Genomic DNA, 6,000 nt, shown 5'->3' with positions numbered 1-6,000 from the left:
ATTATGTTTCACGATTAAAAAAAAACAATATTGGGATCAGATTGAAGATTTTTGCTTGAAACTTGTTTTTCCAGCTAACACTATGGTAAGTAATGAGTTAATACTCATGACAAATATGAGTGTTAACTTTGCTCAATGTTTTTCCCTTTTTAGAGATGGACTCTAGTAATGTGGGAATCCACTCCATCACTTACAGGCTGTGTGCTTTGGGACAAACCACATAACCTCTAGGAGCCTCAGGCTGCTTATTTCGGGGGACTGTTATGAGAATTAGACATGATCCTGTGGGTGAAGCTCCTACCTGGCGCTGTGCCTGGCACTCTCTCTGTGCCCCAGTCACAGTTGCTGCAAGGCAGAGTCCCTCCCTTCTAAGCAGAGGCCCAGAGCTTGCTAGCTTCCTCAGGGGTTATCGAAGTTCTGCTGTGGCCATTAGTCTTCCACTTCTGCTCCATGCCCTTCATCTCCTGTAGTTACCTTGCCCTTTTGGCTGAGGGATGGGCTCACCTCAAACCAATGTAAGTTGTTTTATTTATTTATTATTTATTTATTTATTTATTGGTTGCACAGAGTTGCTGGAGGGATCTTAGTTCCCCGACCAGGGATTGAACCCAGGCCACCACAGTGAAAGTGCTGAGTCCTAACCACTGGACCACCAGGGAATTCTCTAATCAATGTGAGTTTTGACTTTCAAAAAGGGTGGACTCATTTTCTGTTTCATGCAGGCCTTGATCTCTCTTGAGTAACTGAGAACATACTCCTGGAAAATATCTGTGTGGCCCCGCAGTGTTGGACATCCCTCTCCTCCATAATTAGCCAGCATCCCCGCCATCTGGGCTCACTCATACCTCACAGGGATTTCCTTGTCCACACAGAACTAAGATTGATCCAAGAGCCCTGCTCCCGCTGACCGAACTCTACCATCTGTTCTCAAGCTTGCTTTGCCAGCTCCTGCCCAGCCAGGGGCCCCTCAGTGGGCATGCAAGGTGGTTTGTGTGCACCCTAATTTGCTAGTCTCTTATTTTGGTAAAGGCCCAAAGTCCCAAATACCGTCACACTCTGCTTCTTCCTTGAAAAGCAGGGCAGCCGGTTTCCTGATTTCTTTATGTTTATTTATGCACGTACTACAGAAAACTTGGAAACTATACTTAACCAGAAAAAGAAAAAAAAGAAAAAGAAGAAGAAAGAAAAAGAAAAGAAAAATCTCAGTTCAGAGCTAAACACTGCTCACGTTTTGGTGTCTATTCTTCCAGTCTTTTCTCTACACACATATGGCACTTTCTCAAGTCTCAGATTGCCAGAAGCCTCATCTCATTAATAACAGCTTTTCAGGCAGGCAGGGAGGGGGGAACCACTACATTAAATATTCATATTGATTGTAAGAGACATTTTTATTTCAGAAATAGTAAGTGGTGGAAAAAAAGTATCCCAGTACCTAGGAAATATGGTGTATATTACATTTAAAAAATTTTAAGTGGGATACTATAACCTGCTTTTTTCAGTTAACATATTATGAAAATATTTCCATACCATTGAATAGTCTTTTACAATATATATTCCTTGAGGACATTCTTCTACAAAATGAAAATAGCTTTTCTTTTTCTGAATATAAAGACAATATATATTCATGTAGCAAATGCATAAAATGCACCAAAAGTATAAAGAAGAAAATACAAGCCAGCCAAAATCCCATTATCTAGCAGCAACCACTGTTAACATTTTTGTTAACAGTGAGCTATTTCTATGAATGTAGATGCATAAGTAAAATATATTAAAGTGGAATACTACTATAAAGAGCACTTTGTAACATGCTTTTATTTTTCACTTAGCAGTAGGTCACAGGAATTGCTCCAAGTCAATAAATCATTTCATCATTTTTAAAGTCTGCATCATATTTCATTGTACAGATGAAATGGTAGCACAATTTATTCACCTAGTCTTCTACTGATAGACATTTAGGTTACTTCCAGTTGTTCACCATTATATGTAACATCTTCCTTGAAATAAATGCCTAGAAGTACAACTCCTGAATCAGAGTACATGTTTTTCAAATCGGATATACATGACAAATTGCCCTTCAGACGCTGTTCCTCTTTTATGCTCCCATTAGCAGTGTGTAAGACTTCCCCTCAGTCTTGCCTAAACTGGGTATTATCTTTTAAAAATCTTTGTCAATCATTTTTCAACTAATGTCAAGGTTGAAAACCTAAGGGTGCCAAGACAATTCAATGTGAAAGAATAGCCTTTTAAACAAAATGTGCTTGGACTCATATAGCCATATGCAAAAGAAAGAAGTTGAACCTCTGCCTTACACCATATATAAAAATTAACTCAAAATGGACCATAGACTTAAATACAAGAGCTGGAACTATAAGACTCAGGAAACCTAGGAGTAAATCTTCATGACCTTGTATTAGGCAAAACTTTCTTAGATATGACACCAAAAGCACAACAAGCCAAAGAGGAAAGAGATAAATTGGACTTAATCAAAATTTAAAACTTTCGTGCTTCAAATGATACCATCAAGAAAGTGAAAAGACAATGCATGGAATGAGAGAAAATATTTGTGAATCATATATCTAATAAGGGACTTGTATCCAGAATAGATAAAGAACTATTAGAGCTCAACAACAAAAAGACAAATAACCCAATTAAAAATGGGCAGAGAATTTGAATAGACATTTCTCCAAAGAAGATATACAAATGGCCAATAAGCACAAAAAGAAGCTTAATGTTATTAGGCATTCGGGATATGATAATCAAAACCACAATGAGATACCACTTCGCACTTACTAGGATGCCTATAATTAAAATGATGGACAACAGGTGTTGGTGAGGATGTGGAAAAATTGGAACCCTTGTGCATTGCTTGTGAGAATGTAAAATGGTGCAGCTGCTGTGGAAAACAGCTTGGCAGTTCCTCAAAAACTTAAACATAGAGCCAGCAGTTTCACTGTTAGTTATATACCCAAGAGAATAAAAATGTATGTCCATATGAAATTTGTACATGAATGTTTATAGCAGCATTATTCATAATTGTCATAAATTGGAAACAACCGAAATGTCCATAAACTGGACATTTTGGTTGTTTATCCATAACAGAATAGATAAACAAAATGTAGTATATACATACAATGGAATTTTTTTCAGACATGAGAAGGAATAAAGTACTGATATGTGCTTCAACATGGATGAACCTTAAAAATATTATGTTAGCTGAAAGAAGTCAGGCAAGATGACCACATAGTGTATGACTCCATTTATATGGAATGTCTAAAAAAAGCAAATCCATAGAGACAGAAAATAGATTAGTGGTCGCCAAGGGCTGGGAGTAATAGGGAGTGACTTCTAATGAGTATGGGGTTTCTTTTTGGGATAACAGGAATGCTCTGGAATTTGATAGTAGTGATGGTTGCACAACTCTCTGAACATACTAAAAACTACTGAATTGTACACTTTAGAAGTGAACTTTATGGTAACTGAGTTACATCTCAATAAAACTGTAAAAAATGTTTATCAATTAGGTAAGATGACAATGATATCTCATCTTTAATTTGTACTTGTTTATATAACTAATGGGGCTGAATATTTTTTCAGGTATTTATAAGGAATTTGTTTTCCTTTATAAGTTACCTGTTTATGTCCTGTTGGTATTTTTAAATTATTTATTAATAAGTGCTCTGTATATATTAAGAATATTAACCCTTAGTCTGACATTCATGTTCAAACTATTTTCCCCACTTGTTGTTTGCTTTTAAAATTTTATTTATGTATGTATATATACATACACAAACACACATACAGGGGAGGGTGATGAAGAAAAATTTCAAATTTTTATTTAGGATAAAATTGATCTTTATGTTTATTGCTCTCATGTCATGAGAGCCTTCCCCACCCCAAGACTATATCAATATTCACCTATATTTTCATCTGATACTTCTGGTTTCATTTTTATGTGAAATCTATAATCTATATAGATTAATATTTTAATGTATGCCTTGAAGTAAAGGTCTAATTTTCTTTATTTTTAATGGTTAGCTACTTGTCCCAATACCATGTGTTAAGTAATCATCTTTCCCCCAATGAACATGAAATGTGACCCTTAACACATACTAAGTTCTTACATATTCTTAAGTCTATTTCTGGACCTCCTTCTCTGTTCACTTATTTTTCTATCTCACCAGTACCCCTCTGGGACAGTTTAGCAAATGGAAAGCCAGTGGACAAATGACAGAAGACCAGAAGTTTATTCTCTGGAGACATGGGCTCAGAGCGGCACTGGACTTGGGGACACAAGGCCCAGGTGAGAGTGCATCTCCATTAACCATGTAGGTAAGTAGAGAACATACCTTTCAGAATGCACAGTGCCACCACTAGTCCTATGCTACCCTCCATATTATCTCCCTCCCTATTTATTATCATTCTTCCCCGGAAGAATACACAGTTGACCCTTGTTTTTTTGGCCTCACTATGCGGCGTGTGGGATCTTAGTTCCCTGACCAGGGGTTGAAACTGTGCCCCCTGCAGTGGAAGTGTGGAGTCTTAATCACTGGACAGCCAGGGAAATCCCCACACTTGACCCTTGAACAATGCAGGTTCGTACTGTGGGGGACCACTTATACGTGAATTTTTTTTCAATAAATACAAATTACAGTCCTATACAATATAAGGTTCATTGAATCCGTGGATGCAGATTGGATGTGGAGGGCCAACTGTAAAGTTATACATGGATTTTCAACTTCAGGGAGGATTGGCAACCCTAACCCTTGTGTTGTTCAAGAGTCAGCTGTACCATCAGTCAAGATGTAAAATGATATCAGAAGGATTTCTGGTTAGTCATGATGGATTTAACTCATATGCTTATCTCCACATCCTCCCAAATCCTTAAAAGGATTTAAAGATAAAGTTGAGGAAATTTTCCCAGAAAGTAGAACAAAAAGGTAATGAAATATACTAAATGACAAATAAAATCAAAGGATCAGTCCAGGAGGTCCAATATCCGACTAATCAGAGTTCAAGAAAGAGAGAAAAAATCAAATGGAGGGAATTAAGTGGAAGTCTACATCCCAAATGGCGAGATACCCCTCCAACTCCCCTTTCCCCACTTAGTTCCAGAATGCTAATAGCTAATCTCCAAAGGCAGGAGATTGGAGGATTCTTTTCTGAGGAAAGTGACTGGTTTATTTTTTATTTTAAAAAAATATTTATTTTTGGCTGTGTTGGGTCTTTGTTGCTGTGCGTGGGCTTTCTCTAGTTGCGGTGAGCAGGGGCTACTTTTCATTGACGTGCATGGGCTTCTCATTGCGGTGGCTTCTCTTGTTGCAGAGCACGGGCTCTAGGCACGCGGGCTTCAGTAGTTGTGGCTCACAGGCTCTAGAGCGCAGACTTAGAGTAATTGTGGTGCATGAGCTTAGTTGCTCCGCGGCATGTGGGATCTTCCCGGCCCAGGGATTGAACCCACGTCCCCTGCATTGGCAGGCGGATTCTTAACCACTGTGCCACGAGGGAAGTCCAAAGTGACTGGTTTAAGAGTGAACATCTAAGATAACCAAATTTCTTTTATTTTAGCTATAATTTCCAAGGGCACTTTTTTGTCTCTATAATTATTCATTTTTCATAGCATCCTGTTTTTATTTCATTGATGTAACATCTCTTCTCTTTGAGAAGATAAAGTTTTATTCTGATATCTGAATTGTCTCCATTTTCTCCAAGTTCCTTTTTACTAGCTCAGATTTCTGGCTCTAGTGTTAGAGTCTGTTAACCCAAAACAATAAAACAGCCAGTTATTTTACCAGCAAAACGAGTTTATTTGGGAGCAGCAAAGAATTGCACCTCAGGACACACAACTATGGTGAACTACGTGCAAGTCTAGTTAAGAAAAAGAAAGGAGACTCTTTTATAGAGAAGGGGAAATTGGGAGTGGCTGTTAAAAACAAAAAGTCCATTGGAGGAAACTGGGACTTTGAAGTATAGCGGCCTTTCACTGGCTGAGCTGTTGCCAAG

Source organism: Monodon monoceros, unplaced genomic scaffold, assembly GCF_005190385.1.
Source record: "Monodon monoceros isolate NGI ecotype Baffin Bay Population unplaced genomic scaffold, NGI_Narwhal_1 Super_Scaffold_5, whole genome shotgun sequence".
Taxonomy (NCBI): domain Eukaryota; kingdom Metazoa; phylum Chordata; class Mammalia; order Artiodactyla; family Monodontidae; genus Monodon; species Monodon monoceros.
This window is presented reverse-complemented; position numbering follows the sequence as displayed.